The sequence below is a fragment of the Quercus lobata genome, chromosome 6 (genome assembly GCF_001633185.2).
Source record: "Quercus lobata isolate SW786 chromosome 6, ValleyOak3.0 Primary Assembly, whole genome shotgun sequence".
NCBI lineage: Eukaryota > Viridiplantae > Streptophyta > Magnoliopsida > Fagales > Fagaceae > Quercus > Quercus lobata.
Window position 1 is genome coordinate 42,070,364 of NC_044909.1, and position 17,531 is coordinate 42,087,894.

Genomic DNA, 17,531 nt, shown 5'->3' on the forward strand with positions numbered 1-17,531 from the left:
GACTGCACGGGCAGCCTGATTAGCCCCATAGGAATGACCAACCTTCCCTCAAAACTGACTAGAGGGGAATTATAGGTTGTCAAGTCCCCTGGTTTCAAACCTAGCCCCTTGTACAAATCCGGATACATCACATCCGTTGTGCTTCCCTGATCAACCATCATTCTTCAGACATCGTACCCACTAATCCTCAGCGTTACCACCAAGGCATCCTCATGGGGTTGTATGGTTCCAACCAGATCTTCGTCTGAAAAACCCAAAATTAAGGGGACACGCCTCTTGGCTCTCTTCAATGCTTGAGAACGATTCTCGGCCGGGGATCGGGACACCGACAACACTCTCGTGGGGCAAGATCCAGTCCTTCCCGGGGCCACAAAGATGACGTTGATCGTACCCAGGGGGAGCCTTGATGAAGCATCCCCATGCACCTCGGAACCTGCTTGGCTCGCCCTTCCGCTGGAGTGATGCAAGAGTTGCTTTAATTTCCCTTCCCGGACCAACTACTCCAAATGGTCCCATAAATTCCTGCAGTTATCTGTCGTGTGCCCATGGTCCTGATAGTAATGGCAATACAAACTCGGGTTGCGTTTTCTAGGCTCTCCCGCCATCCTGTTCGGCCATTTGAAGAATGGCTCGTCCTTTATCTTCTCCAAAACCTGCTGAACAGGCTCCCGAAATACTGCATTAATAACCTGGGCGTCCATCGAGCCCGACTGTCCAACAAAGTCCCTCCTTGGTCGGCTATTATTATAACGATTCGACCTGAAATCCCTCCTCTCCTGAGGGATCATCTTGGCCTTTCCTTTCCCCTGAAGTTGATCTTCCTCTATCCTTTTGTACTTCTCTATTCTGTCCATCAGCTGGCGCACACTGGTGACAGGTTTACCCGTCAAGGATTTCCCCAAGTCGTGATCAGCTGGGAGACCGGCTTTGAAAGTGGTTATAGCCACAAGGTCATTCTTTCCCCCTATTTCGTTAAACATTTCCCAGTACCTATCCGAATAGCTCTTGAGTGTCTCGCCCTCTCGCATAGACAAAGTCAACAAGGACCCCAGAGGCAAAGGAGTCCGGCTGCATGTAATAAAGCGAGCACCAAAAGCCTGGGTCAGTGTTTTGAAAGATCCAACAGAATTGGCCCTTAAGCCATTGAACCACCTCATTGCCGTTGGACCCAAACTCGATGGAAAAATCTTGCACATCAGAGCATCATCCCTGGAATGAATAGCCATCTTCTGGCTATAATAGCTTACATGTTCCACCGGATCTGAATGGCCATCATACAGAGATAACGTAGGTTGATTGAACCGCCGAGGATGGGTAGCATCATCTATGCTTCTTGTAAAGGGTGACCTGGAAATTTGACTCAGGGCTTTGTTCATGGCATCGTTTCCCAAGCCCCTGCTAGTTGGACTTCTACGCCTACGCCTATGGCGATGTTCCTCTTCATAGGAGAAAGTCTCGCTTTGCGGAGTCCTCGACCTCCGCCTGTAGCTAGTTCCATCCGACTCCCCAGATGATGGTTCAGAGCGAGGTGGGGAATGTTCCCGTCGTGCATGGCGCAACTCTCTCTTCAAGTCTGCAATCTCACGTTGCAGATCCCCACCATGCTTCGCGTGGGAAACGTGACTCTTCCCGCGTGTATGGCTCATTGTGGTATGAGTGGTATGTATACTCCCCTCACGGACTTCCCTCCGTTCGGGACTCCTTCGAGGACCACCATGCTGAGAGCCCCTTGACTTCGCCTGATGCAGGTTGACATCATTCTGATGCAGCCCCGCTGCGGGATGAGGTAGTTCCACTCCTTCCATCGGAAACGTTATATCAGAGGTTGTACAAGCTAACACAAGCTCTTCCCACAGACGGCGCCAATTGTAAGGACACGATTTTGTAACGAACCTAAACAGTATTGGGTTCGCACGTAAAAGGCCCAGACAATATGATTTGTAGAGTGTGGGTGTAAAGAACTAGGTTAACTGTGGTCTCTCTTCAAAAGATTCACTCTCAAGAACGTTAAAGGTTTAAAGTTGGTACAATGAATGTTTTCTTTAGTCACCAGTGCCACTCTTTGTCTCTACTCTTACTTTCTTCTTTTTTGTTTATGTCTGTTCTTTCTTTTCTTTTTCCGTTCCCATCCTTTCTTCATGCTCTTCTTTTAGTTTATATACTCCTCTTTGCGCTCCATCCTTACCGTACACGTGTAGGTTGGGTCCAGAGGATTTCTTTCTGTCCCATATGGCACCTCCTGGAACTTCCTATGGGCAGCTGTAAGGCTGCTTCCTTACTGTTCAGGTATCACCTCCACATTAATGCGGCCAGAGAGTTGGTTGAGAGGTCATTAATGCGGAGGCAGCTGTAGTTACAGATATTTGTTTGCCTTATCTCTTTCATCCTTAGTCGGTTACTCTTATCCTTTACGGTGACCTAATTCTGAGATCTGATCGTAGTAAAACCACGTCTCGATCGTCCTCGGACACGATCGTCCTCGGACGCATACTGCCGAGGAGTATGGTGTCCTCGGACGGATACACATCCTTGGCTAGGCCACGGGCCCAACAATCCTAAATCAATTTTGAACCCTATGGGCCTATTAATTGAACGGTCCCCACATATGATTATTACAATAATCGTGTATTGGTACTATTTACTTTGTAATTAATTTGGAATAAAATTTAATTGCAAAATTAATTGTAGTCTAAGGCTACAACCTTACTCAATAAAATAAATATTACTATATATTTTAAAAATCCAACCGTTGAATCGTATGTTCTTTACACTCATAATACACATGTCAAATTTTGTGTCAATCGGATATTATTTAATATATGACCTATAAGCTTATATTTTATGCATAATTTTAAATTACAAAAACTTGCAATTTAAACAATTTATTGATGACATAATTATTGATCTTTAATTTTTTTTTTAAATTTTACAAGTATGGAAGATATGAATAGAAAGTATAATTTAATGATGGATTTGTCAAAATTCACATTCAATAAAAATATATTGAGTAAGGTTGTAGCTAAATACTACAATTAATTTTATAACTAAGGTTTGTTTTTAATTTTGTATCTCAAGAATAACAAAAAAGTGGACGATAGTTATTGTATTTGAGTAAATTGAAACAATTAAAAAATTAATATTTAAAAAAAAAAATATAATGTAAAAAATAAACGTGAAAAATAAAATAAATTTTTTTATATTAAAGTAAACATGACTTTTTGCAAGCAAATGCTTTGCGGTGGTATTTTACTATTTTCATTCGCAACTACTTTTTAATATTTAAATTTATCCCATGTACTTGAGACAAAAATCATGGGTTCTGTTCTGTGCAACACTCCCACTGAGTCATAGAAAGAGAAATAGACAGACAGAGATAGAGAGAGGAAGAGAGAACTGATAGAAAGTGAAGAAGAATAGGGAGAAGATTGACAGCGAAAATCCGGGTGCTAACAACTCAGCTGTCAAAAATTGCACAGGGAAAGAATGGGCAGTAGAATCAGGGAGGAAGGGGAGCATTGGAGACTGGACAGCGCTCGCACTCATCTTCCTCAAACCCACTCTCACCCCATTTCTTTGAGTAATCTTAATTTGGTTGCTTTAAGTCAATAATGCGTCTATGTTTTGGTTGCTCTCAGTATGTGCAGTTATGTTATTATATCTTATGTTGAGATGAGTATTATTTAAATTTGTGTAGAAAATTTCTATGTTAATTTCATGTTAAATTTTCTATTGTATTGTTGTCTTTTACATTAGAAGCTTAATAGAAAGCACGGGCATTGCTGGTGGCACTAAAACTAGTTTTTAAAGAAAGAAAAAGCGTAAGAAGGAAGCCATTCATTTTGGTCACAGGATACTCTCATAATAAAGCCTCCAAAGAAATCTCCGTTGTTATTGTTTGCAATGGTCTGTGGCATTTATATCTACTCAATCTGTCTCAAACAGTTAAGCATCCACACCAAAACTAAATTTCTAAAATCCAACTCATCCAATTCATTCTATGCTTTCTTTTTCTTTTCTTTTTTCTTTTTTTTTTTTTGGGGGGGGGTGGGGGGTGATTGTTTCATCCAAACTTGGTAATTTCTGCTTGTTTGTACATCAGGGCTGAGTGTGAACATAATCCTGTACAATTATTTGCATTGTATCAATGCAGAGATCAGGAAGTGGGTGGTTTGAGGCCCTATTAAATAGTCATTTTAATGTAAGCTCTAATGGGGAAATATTCTCTATTAAGGATAGGAGGAGCAATATTTCTTCAATTATACAAACTCTAGATAAAGTTTACAATTTGGATTGGTTCAGTAGTGCTTTGAAAAATCAATGCTCAGCGGCTGTTGACTTCAAGTGGATGCTTAATCAGGTAATAATGTGTTTGAATTCAGGTTAATAGATGATTCTCTTGTAGAAAGCAAACATTTCTGCTATTCACTATTTATTTTAAATGTGAAAGCATAAGCAGCCATCATTCCACACTTAAGTCATTACAAATCATAGATAAGCACAAGTATTCATTCATAGCCATTGGTCCAAACACCATTACAGCAGCAGGGTTTCTCAGGTTAGATTAACTGGTTGATTTATCACAATTTTAAGTGTTAGGGTCATATTTTGTATGTGTTGGAAAATCTGAGTCAAAATGCACTTTTGATGTATTTGAGTCTTATTTTAGCATGTCTAGAACATCAACAAGTGGTATCTTTTGAAGAAACATTCAAAACAAGTTCAAAGTCTGCTCAATCAGTGCTGCAATTTCTGTCTGGTCTAATTGCTTGATAGCAGCCGATCTATTGAGATCACTTAACCTTGACAACAAGCGCGATAGACGACCAATCAATTGAGCTTTGTATAAAAAGGATTCCAATTCTGTTTCAGATGATGTGGCAACCTTGGAATTCTTGCACTAGGATTTCAGGACAACTTAAATACCATTTTTTAGGGTCGTCATCATACACAGCACAGACACGCATCTATTGAGAAATTGCTGCGTGCCTAGGGTATTGTACTGAGCTACTTTTGGTTCATTGTTGAAGCATCTTGCTGCAAAGAACTTTGCACAAGTCAACTAAAATAATCCAGAATTCCTGTAGGGAGTCAGTCATGTTGATAGGAGATATGTGCAACTGTTAGCTATGTTGAAGAAAATCTGTGCTAAGTGCTAACCAAAGAAGTCTATTATCAATCAAAATCTATTTGGAGGGAGCTGAGCTAGGTTCAATAGGTTCTATAGTTTGTAGGTACTTGGGATTGGGTAATCTCTGTACTTGTATCTCTAGTTTTGATTAGTTGATTATTCAGGAGTGGTGACCTATATAATGGCTTGTTAGGGTTTTTCTTGCGAAGGTTTTCCCCATTGTAACCATATCGCTTGACAAATTTATTTTCTACTGCACTTAGTTTTTACAATATGGTTGTGCCCATCACATTGTAATTGAACTTTACATGAAATTGGACTAATTAATCAACTTGGATAATTGATTTATTCATTGGGGTCAAATTACAACCCAACACAGAGTTTCTTGTTTTCCAATTTTAATGATGTATTGTATCTATTATAGTCTCTACATTCCGAACTGTCTAACAGAAAATAATATGAATCTGTGTAACCTTTTGCTCCCAAGACTTTTGGGGGGAAAAGTCATTTCTCATCCCGACACTTTTGATTAATTAATTATTTATACTTCAAAATTCTCAATCATTTAACTGTCTGATTGGGCTTACATCTGTAATGAAAATACACCAATTTATAATTATTAGCTGCAATTATTCTCCACTAAGTTGTACAATGACTATGTTTATCTTGGTGCAAGATTTGAATCGAAAACCTATTCCAATCCACCCCTTTTCCAGCCTATTTATAGCCCAGTGGAGTAATTTTGAAAAGATTTATTTGCACAAAATTTGTACAGATGAAATTTTTAATTCCTTAATGACTCGCATATGGGTTTGCAATGATTGGAGCTGGGTCAGCTTGCCTCATTTTCTTTGAACTTCAAAATGAGAAAGAATCTTTTGGTCATGATTTTTAAATATTTTATGAAGGTTATGCATGTAAATCAATGAATCTTGATTGCACTAATTACGATTGGATTGGAGAAATTTTGTTTAGTATAATGAAGTAGAAGTCTTGTGGCTGTCATGTATTCGCAAGCTTTCTAAATTTGTTCTTTGAGATGCTAGTGCAAGTTGCAGGGTGCAGCTTCTAGTTTTTCCCTAGCTCAAGAGTAGAGAACACAGAAGGCATTGTTGGGAGAGTTAGGGTCTCTAGGTTGGATTATAATGGAGCATTGGGTAGTAAGAGATTTATTTAGAAGGTGGCAAAATGGTTCTTCCATCCTTCAGCTCAGAAAATCTTACTGATAGCTAGGTCCTCTAATATGCACTTTTTAGAGATTTTGAGAAATATGTAGGCATATATGAAATTTTAAGGAGCATAGTTGGAAACTCTGGCGTTTACAAGACTTAGATGCTGCGTTGCTTTGAAAATCTAGTAACACTGAGCATTTATACAGCATGAAGAAATGTAATGAGAACATTGGAGTATCTTTACTTCCTTGCTTTAATAGTATGTTTTTGCCAATTCATGTTCAATTGGGAACAGTGATCATCATCCTCCAAAATTGAGTAATCAGCACATGGTTTACAGAAAATTATCAGTGTACATTACATGGACTTATGCTCTCTTCTTTTGAACTAAGGTCAAACAGGAGGGATTGAACCCCGTATATTACCCCCACAAAGGGGGGCAGCATGCCAATAGGCCAGAAGGTCATTGGACTTACCATGTGTTAATTACATATAATAGCATTCTTACCTGAGTGACAGTAGGTTTTGCTGATTGCTTTTGATATGGTCTGGAGCAATTTTCTTTGAGTATTGCTGCCAGTACATTTTCAACTTCGTTATCCATGGACAGCAGATGTATGTGTAGCGGAAGTTGTTTTACTCCAAAAGCTACTTGATTAATTAAAGATATACAGTGTTCTTGGAAGCTATTGAGTAGCGTTGTCCTTCACTCATATGGTAACTTCATACTGGAATAGGACATTTTATGAACCTACTTCCCCTTGAACATAGTGTACTCAGTAGTAGTAGATGGAGTAATTGAAAATGTGAATCTGTTTTATATTTGTATCATATCTCTGCAATTCTGGCTATAGTAATATTTTGTGAATATGATGCAGGGATTTTAAGGGGGCTGCTGTTTAGGCTTAGAATTGATTAAGGGAAATGAGAGTTGCTTAGATCAAGGAACAAGGTGTGACAAAATCTTCTTAAGAGAAATTCATTTTTTGAAAATAGCACTAGCCTAATCTGTGTAAATGTATTAAAAAACTGATCACAAAGTAATTACAATCTGGTACTTATACTAGTTGTTTGTCATTGACAGCCTTCTAGATTCTTGACAAGTGTGTCTAAATCCTGTTGGCCAATGCTTAAGCAACCATCTAACTAACTAATTAGTTACAAGAGGATTAGGATGCAACTACTTGAAATGCCCTGCATCAGGACTCTCCCTCTTAAGAAGCACTTGACCTCAAGTGCTCTTATTTGCCACTAGATTTGTATGAAGTTCTAGCCTTCTAGGATGATACAATTGCCTTGTGTAATGAGTTTGCTGCTGTCACAGCATACCAAAGGCAGCTGCTTTGGTACAGCTTATTCCCACAAAACTGAATCAACCTTCATTTTGATCATAGGCTTGGGGTCTACTTTGCCCTTTTTTAGTTGCAAATAGTAGGGCTGTACCATCTTGTACATAATGTGTGTGCTACACCTTCTACCATGGATGGTTTGCCTATCATGTTGACATGGTCTTCCACCTGCAAGTAAGGAATGACAAACATTCATGGTCTTCCCATAAAGAATACAATCTTGAAAGCTATTGGTTCATAAGAACCCTAAGCACCCTCTTGAGGCTCTAACTTCACCTCCTCCTATATTAGCATCTATTTCTTCTTTCACAAGTCAAGCATACATGGGTTCTTGAATGCATTCCTCCTCTTTATTGTTTTCAATTGGCAATATGCTATCACTCACTTCTTCTTCTTCATTTTGATCATACACAGGTGCATTCATTAGCATATCTTGCTTGGGTGCTTGCAAGGTATTATCAAGGATCAAAGGTATGGATGATCTTGAACTCATAGCGTTTTAATTAGTGTTGGCTGGTATACTTTCAAAGTACAGAACTTCAATAAACTCCACAACGCTGATTACTGAACTGGAGGACATGGAGGTGACAATAGCCAAGGCTTTAGAATTCTGCAATAACACATAGCACATCATTCTGAACTATGAGGATCTTATCATGAACCGCACTGTAAGGACTTGCTCATAAGAACTAAGAGAATTCTATTTCATATGAAAAACGCATAATCCATTCATCTCATAATTTCTAAAAGATGCTATATAATACCAAAACCATAATCCTATAAATATTTGTTTGTTACATGTTCAGTGTAAAGATGTCTGTAATTATGCCTCTTCTTGTTCTAGGTGGTCCATATTGTCCATTTTTCTTGCAGAAACTAAAAGATGTTCAAGATTCTTAAAGCTTCCACAGATGGTATTGACAAGCTGGCAAATTAAAATACAAATGGCCATTGTCAGACAACTGGGAAGATGTTTACAAGACGCTTACAGGCTACAGCAACAGCTTATGAGAGTTTTCTCCATGCAGACTATTGGACAAAGTCCGCTAACTTTTGAAATGGAGTATATACCACTTTGACTAATTCTTATAACATAAGCTGACAGGATACCAGCCCTGATTGAAAAGTTTCGGCTGTAACACCACCATGGAGTTTTGATGCTTGTTTCTTTCAAAGTCTAAATCAACACTCCGTTGATGAGTATATTCCTTTTCATTATTTTCTTGTTGGTCATACAGACGCCACGTACATGTGAACTAATCAGTCTGAATGATCAGCAACTGTTTAAAAAGTGCAAGTAGCTCTGCATTTTCTGGTTTGTGTTTGTACTTGCAGTCTGGTAACTAGTGTCATTGCTTGATAGTTACATGGTGCGGTAAATGTTGTCATAGTTTAACTGGTTGCTTTCTGGACTATGGACAGGGGCTCTAATTGTTTATGTTTTGGAGTCCATATTAACTTTCGGGCTTTATAAAAGGCATTTGTCTTCGGTCCAAATAATGTCGGAGATAGATTTTTTTTTTTTTTTTTTCAGGGACCTAGTTAAATAATAATAATAATAAATCCCCAGGTCTGGTTAAATAAAATTATCTACCTGATTGATGGACATTTAAAAAAAAAAAAAAAAGTTACAAGGGAGAGGCAAAACTTGGACCTTAGATATCTTTCTTGAAAACTCTAGGAAGTGTTAACAATTGAGTTACAAAACTCTAGGCTGGATTCACGGCAAAAATGGCCCATTAGCATTAATTTTTGAAATATTTAGCAACAGAGCACTGTTTCAGAAATAATTAGGGAAATACCACTTTTTCCGAAAACGCCGCTATAGGGCCCGAAAACGTCACTATAGGGCTTAAAAAACGCCACTATAGGGCCCCTTGAAACTGTTATGGGACTTACAAAAAAATTTTGCAGGAAAACGCCGCTATAGGGCCCAAAAACGTCACTATAGGGCTTAAAAACGCCACTATAGGGCCCCTTAACCTGTTATGGGACTTATAAATTTTTTTTTCAGGAAAACGCCGCTATAGGCCCGAAAAAGTGGTAGATTGCTATATAGTTCGGAAACAGTGTTTCTGAGCAAATTATTTCCAAAATTGATGGTAATGGGCCATTTTTGCCTGGATTCACAGACATAATAAGGCAATATATCTTTGGTAATAGTACAGTTTTTTTATTTTCAATTTTTTGTTTTTTAGAATAAAAATAAGAAATAGTTTCCTTTTGTTTTTAAAGTTAGAAACATGATATGTCTTTTTAAAAGACAATAAATTAAAAAAAAAAAACATGATATCTAAAAAAAAAAAAAAAATGTAGCTTTCTTATCCTAGAAGCAAAGTAATTATTTGTAAAATTTATTTCGTAATTTCATAAAAGAGTTTGTCACCATCGTCTCCACCAAGAACATAGTCTTGAAGAGCATCGAAGCAGTGGAGATTGAGAACCGAAGGTTGAGAACAGGATTTGAGGAGTTGAAGATGAAACTAGGAGATTGAGAACTAAAGGATGAGAACGGGATTGGAGGAGTTGAAGATAAAACTTGAGTATGAGAGGAAATAAGGCGAGAAGAATATGAAGCCAATGCTGGTCAAAATCTTAGACTTGAGCAAAACATTGAATCACAACAAAGAGGATTTGATTCTTGAACGAGCTATGGTCTTCACAAAGGTTCCAAGGCCTAATGAAGGTGTTTGTGAAATCCAATCTCAAAAGAACTTGAAAAAGCCAATCAAGTGTATGAACGATGTTGATTCGAACTTCAAGAACCAGAAACTTAACAAAACCAATTCAAAGAAAGAGGAAATTGAAAATGAGAGGTGAAGGCACTCTAAGAGTAACTTAAGAGGAACTCACAGAGTCTACACTCTCCATCCTAAGATCTAGACCTCCAATCTCGAATGCTAGTAATCATGGATTTTCGATTTTGATGAGAAAGTAAAAATAGATAATGCCTTCTTGTTTAAGAGAAAGAGAAGGAAAAAAAAAAAAAAAAAATACTAAATTCTGTTTTGTTGTTAATATGGCTAGAGAGCATGAGTCCATTAAAAGTGTTTCTTTTTTGAACTGTTTTCTTCCTAGTTTTATTGGTTTTTAAAAACCAAAAATTGAAAATAATTTTTGAGATTTGGAAATAATTTTTGTTTTTATTTTTTGAGTTACCAAACAAATTTTCTTACATAAAAAATAGGAAATTGTTTTTAAAAACAAAAAATTGAAAAGAAAAAAAAAAAATAGTTACCAACGAAGTGGGTGTCTATATGACAATCAAAGTATTATTTAGCTCCCTTATAGCGAGATCTTCTATAAACAAACAAAACATATTAAGATTGATCAAAGTTTCATTTATCATTTATCATTGAGCACTTGTTACAACGATATACTGAGTTATAAGATTATCTAATTTTAATGAGAAATGTTACTGTAGGGACAGAAATTGGATTGATTCCAAAACAGGATTGGGCTCAAACCCAAATGGCCCAAACAATAAATTTGTAGAGCGTGGATGGAAGAATTAGATCTATCCCATAAGAAAAATGATTAGATTTAATGGTTTCAGACTGTAAGACACAATTCAGATTAGAAAATCTATTCTTGGAATGGTCTAAATAGTACGTACCATATGGTTTTGTTGAAAAATCAAGTTGTACTAGAGTCCCCTTCTTTAATACATCTCTCTATGTTATATATTCCAGCCTTGGTGCAGTCCCTACCACACACGTGTAGGTCAGATTCGGAGAACTCGTTCCTGTCCCATCTAGCACTTCCCAGAACCATCAACTAATAGCTGTAAGACTACTTGATCACTGTTCAGGCGTCACTTCCACATTAATGCGGCTAGAGAGTTGGTGGGGAGTTATTTAATGCGGAGGTAGCAACTTTTTGCAAATATTTGTTGCCCTTCTCTTTTCTTATCCTTTATCCGACGTCTAACCCTTAGTGATGATGTGATTCTGAAGTAAGTCCGTGATGATATGACACTCAGATTGACCTCAGACACATGTTGCCGAGAGGGCTTTTGTCCTCGGACACTTGTTTGACCTATCTCATATTGTCTTTAATCATCTCTTCATTCTATTCTCCTTATAATCTTATTTTGACCTCCTCGGATGGTCTAACGTCCTCAGATCGAGCCATAGGCCTAGTTAACAATGTCTTAACAGTACTTCCTAATTGATTGGCCCCCACAGTTACATTTACAACATTTTTGCAATAATTTCACAAAAGAATTATATGTGATAAGTTGTTACTACTTTTAATTTGAACCCACTATTGAAATTATTTTTTTACTCACCAATATTAACTAATAACAATTTGTCACTTACAATTTATTGTGAAAATATTATGGCAACATTTCTCAATTTTGATTTCTTATTCTTTATTTTATTTTTCCTTTATTTTATTTTATTTATTTATTTTTTTGTTTTTTCTCCTCCACACATGTATTACACACTCTCCTCTTTATCTTCAACTTTTTTTTTTTTTTTTTTTTTTTTTTTTTTCTATTTCACTCCATAACACCCAACAACTTCTCTCTTTCTCTATCTCCTCTTTCTATCTTCACTTTTGTTCTTGTTTTTCTACTTCTTGTACTCCTGACAATACATAGTAAATCATATGGGTCTCTCTCTCTTTTTTTTTTTTTTTTTTTTTTTTTTTTTTTTTGGTTTATGAGAAAAATTGTTTTTGTATTTGGATTGTGTTCTGCGTTTTGTAGCCGTTGAGATAAAGAATAGAGAAAGAGAGTGAGGAAGAAAGAGAAATGGAGGAAAGAGGAAAAAATCATTTTTATTCAACTGGGTGATTATTTTAAGGGATAATAATGTTTAGAGTTGCTAAAGTAATTGCTACAGTGCTCTCTTCTTCAAGAGAGCTACTATAGCAACTCTAAAAAGAATTTTAGAGTTGGAAAGGTTGTTGAGGCTGTTTTGTGTGTGTTTACTCTCCAAAAATGACTTTAGAGAGCCTATTGGAGATACTCCAACAGTGAAATTTATATATCCTCACTTTTTTTTTTTCTTTTCATTTCATTTGGGGTTAGGTATAGTAGCTCAATTTAAGGTATAGTTAGGTAAATGAACTGAACCATCTAAAAACTCAGAAAGCATTGGGCCGACCTCAAGGATTGGGCATATACAGATATGCTTAATATTCAAAGCAAGATCCCAACCCGATGAGTCTAACTTATATGACTCACCTATTGTGAGTGAAGTATGTGGGTTATGGCCAAAATATTAGTTTAACATGTTATATATAGAACACAATTTAACTTAGAAAGTTAAAACATGGTCAAATATAATTTTGATCCTCAAACTATGTGTTAGGTTTTGATTTCATTGATGAATTATCAGTTAATTCAATTCAGAACTTCAAATTTTTAATGACTCAATGTTACCCTTATCTTATTTTTTTGTCACTATGTTAACGATAATAGTTGTGGTGACATGTTTTAATGCACAAGTCATCGTAATGTGACATGAAGTGGGTGACCAAGTACGAGGGATTCATTAAGTGGTTCTTAAAGCCTGGTGCCATTATGTAGTTTAGGTTTAAAATTCTTAGATAGCATCTTGAGGCCATCTTCAAATTTTTTTTTTTGGTGGTAATTATCTGATGTGTGTGAAACAAGAAACTATATATCAAGGAAGTCAATCTCGTATCGGAGGCTGTACTGGTTTGACTAGTGGAATAATATATTTTGGTACCGGTGTACCGTTTTAGATTTACCGTTATTTTTTATATTTATAAATATATATATATATATATATATGTATGTATGTATGTATGTATGTATGTATGTATGTGTGTGTGTGTGTATTATAATAAATATGAAAGTTTAACATAAAACATTACCTCAATTCAAAAAAAAATTATTCATGATTTTAGACTTTAGCATCAATTAAAAAAAAAAAAACACAATATAAAAAATAGAAAGCTTAATTTTTCATTGCATACTAAGAAAACAAATAATACTAATAAGTTAATGCAAGTAAGTTATCATTCTGTCCTTACAAAAATTCAAAAATTACAAAACTAAAATAAAAATAAAAATAAAGCTTTTTTCCTATATCGGCCAGTACGCCTGGTACTGGACAATATGACCAATACAGTCGGTATTTAAACTGGTATGAAATGTTGACGTTTCAATATTAGTATATGTACTAATACGGTACATACCAGCCGGTGCCGGTATGATATCGACTACCCTGTTATATATAACTAAAGGAATAGTTAGATACTTAAAAAAATTCTGAATTCTCACGTTACCCTCCAAAAAGAAAAGTGAAGGGTCAAATCTAATTACATTGGAAGTTTTTTTGGTTTGTTTTAATAGTCTGGCTTGTGTTATATATCCAAGCTGCAAGATTATTTATTTATTTATTTTTATCTTGCATTTAATATTTTTCTGATTTTTTTAGAGATAGAAAGAAAAAATATACACACACATGATATGACATGCTGGCTTCATAAAATCAATGTTTAGGGAGCATATATGATTTCTATTTATTTTATTTTTTGAATATTAAATTCATGTGTACGCATATATTTTGATTTTATATATTTATTTTTAAAAGGTATATATTTTGATTTTATGAGATCAATATGTGACCTAATATGTAGAAAATGATTCTCTTGATCAATTGATATGAAAGATGTATCATAAATATGAAGTCCCAAATTCAATATACTACATTATCAATTTATGAGATTTTTAACTTTTAAGGTATCTCATGGGTAAAGAGTAGAAATATAGTCTAATTAAATCAAGGTTGAGATCCATTATATAAAAATTAGGGGCGGCTGCACTTGTAATTCAAGGGGTTCAAATGAACCCCCTGACTTGAAAAGAAATAAATATTTATATATATAAAATATTTTTTTATTAATTTAATTACCCTCAAAAATATTTTTGCACAATTTGGCTTAAATCTTGCACACCCTAATCACATATAAATACTAAAAATCAAACAACATAGATTAGCTCATCCCAAAACTAATTAACAACACAAATCACTCTCCATTTCTCTCATGAATCTCATCTCATCTTTGTTTTCTATCTGACTTTCTATGTATCTCCGACTCTAAGAGTAAAATATGAGTCTTTCTGAGTTCTGAATTTCTCTCTTTATTATAAATTTATTGTGTGTGTGTGATACTAATAATGTGCATTACATTTTTTATTTTTTGATATAATGTTATTTGTGTGAATTATGAAGTCTATGAATATGTACATGGTATAAATATAATATAACTTTATATAATTTACTAACCAACTGAGGATTTGTTACATGTGTATATTGTTATCATGTTATAATAAATATTTGTTATAAAACTAGTGATCCAAGAAAAGAAAAAAAAAAAGTAAAGTTAGTGATTGTTAAATGTATTATTTATGTATGAATAAGTGTGGTTATATAGATCAATAATTAATAAAAAACAATAATAAATAAATAATGACAACTACATAAAGATAAAAATGTTATACAAACTTAACAAAATAAAATAATCACATCTACATTGACAATAGATAATGACAATTGATAATAAATTATAATGTGATGATTTCAAAATACGAAAACTTGTAAAAAAAAATGGTTAAATTTCATATATTTTTGTTTTTTTGTCAATAACACAATATATTTAAGTTCACTTTTTATTAAAAAAATTTGTTTAATTTAAGTTTCTTAACAACCCCCTCAAAAAATTTTTTGGAACCACCACTGATAAAAATTAATAGTTATTTATATATAGAGGAAGAATGAAAAGAAAAGGACAATCATAGAAAATAATTAATAAATAAATCCCTTAAAAAATTGAACATATGCCAAAGGGTTGAGATTCTCTCGAATCTCCACTCCTTTTCCTTTCTCACAACCATCGGGGGTTATAAAGTTGGCTGGTTAGAACTCAGAATATAATTTAAAGTTTAGAATTGAATACGGTCAAGCCACTATGAAAAGCATTCTGGTTTCTCTGCTCTAAGGGTACGGTTGAGGTTTAACTTTTTCTTCCTTTTTTAAGAAAGTCGACTTGTATGGAAATTTTATTATTTATTCATTCAGAGCATAGCCTTTTACAATGATGATTTTATACTCTAAATTCACCCAAACCTCAATTAATTAACAAATGCTACAATTTGAAGAGAAAACAAAACAAAAGCTAAGAACGTTTATTTATAAATAAACTAACAAAGACGGCTAGTGGGGAAAGATTCACGGCACTAAGTTAATATTCAGGCCACCTATAACAGTTTATTTTAGTAAGCTTCTTAGGGTTTGGCTTTTGTATGGTACATAGAAATTACTTTTGGACTGTCATGTATCAGTTCAGTTGGGTCCACTAGTGTGAGTTCTGCACTAGTCTGCACATGCTTCCCTCTAGTGAAGGTCGGCTCTTTCTACAAATAGGAGGTGGTATAGATAATAGAAATCGAGCTGAAGATTTGTGAAGTAAAACTTTTTATATACAAGAGTAGTAAGAGAGCTCATTTTGTTAGGTTCTAAAAGTTTATAACAATTGGCAAACCGTGAACACAAATTTGTCTAGATATAAATCCTAGAGTCTATAGGTATTATTAAACAATGATCAATGTGACTCAAGTCAAGATTCAAGAACATACAAGCTGCAGAAAGAAGATTTTAGAATCTGTCTGGTTCGATCGATCGAAGAACAAACTTTACTGATTGAAATATGGGTCTGTAGAATTTTAAGTTCAACCCAATAGCAGTTCAAGCTCAAAAAGAATTAGGGTTTCAGATTTACTTATCCTAGTATATAAAGGAAACCCTAAACAGGTTTTTATAAGGCCTTTTAGAGAGAGAAAAGTGTGCCTCTTTTGTAGATCTAGGGTTTTGTACCCAAAAGCTCTCTAAAATCTTCTACCGGTGTTATTCCTTAAAGAATCTCAAAATCCGTTTTTATAGAAGTTGCTATATACAAGATCAACGTCTAAAAAGATCCAAAACTTTTGAGTGAAGTCTCAAAGTCACAAGCAGGTGAGCTTGTGCTGGTGCAAAGTCCAAAGAGAGGAGTCTGTGGATTCATAGCTTGCATGTGCTTGTATCAGTAAGTTCTACATGTGGTAGTAATAGGATGTTAGTAGTCTAAGTCTTATTGTAAATTTCAATTCTTTCTAATGGATTTGCTTTTTACCTTGAGGATAGCTAGGTTAAATTTTCCCCAGGTTTTTTTACCGGTTTGGTTTTTCTAGGTGATCATATCATTGTGTTCTTTATTTTCCGCTGCTTTACATGATATGACTTTAATGTTTTAATCTAGATTTGAATAATAAACCTAAGAATTCACTTGGTTAATTAATTAGGTTAAACAATCTAGTTTATAGGGGTCTAAAGCTTAACACATTTTAAACTATATCGCGCCTAGGGATGACAATTTTGTCCTGCCCCGCTTGACCCGTCTCTCCCTGCTTCCCCCCATGCGGGTTTTCCTCGCTCCACAAAGGTGATGGGGCGGGGATGGAGAGAGATTTTAGCCCCGCATCACAAGGCGGGGCGAGGAGATGGATTTAGACTTTTTAGATCCAACATGCCTTGCCTCGCATTGATAAGGGTTAGATTGTAAATTTTCATACCCTAAAATCCTACCATTTAAACAAACATATCATCAACATATTTTATTCTACCTAACAAGAATTTCTGCCTCTTTTTTTTTTTTCTCTAGCAAGGCTAGAAATAAGGTACCAATTTTAACATTTTTTGTCTTTATTATAAATAAAATTTCTATACTATTGAATTATTTATTTTGTATTATGAGATTTTATTTTTGTTGTGATATTGTCTTGTTAAACACTTTAATAATATTATTCAATTTTTGCCAAAAATTGGTTTGATTTAATGGGATAAATTTATTCTTAATTTCAAGTAT

At 35.0% G+C, this 17,531-nt stretch overlaps 1 pseudogene; it reads left to right on the forward strand.

Moving 5' to 3' along the window:
* The window catches only part of LOC115950312, an 88,274-nt pseudogene that overhangs the window by 21,304 nt on the left and 49,439 nt on the right, over nucleotides 1-17,531 (forward strand).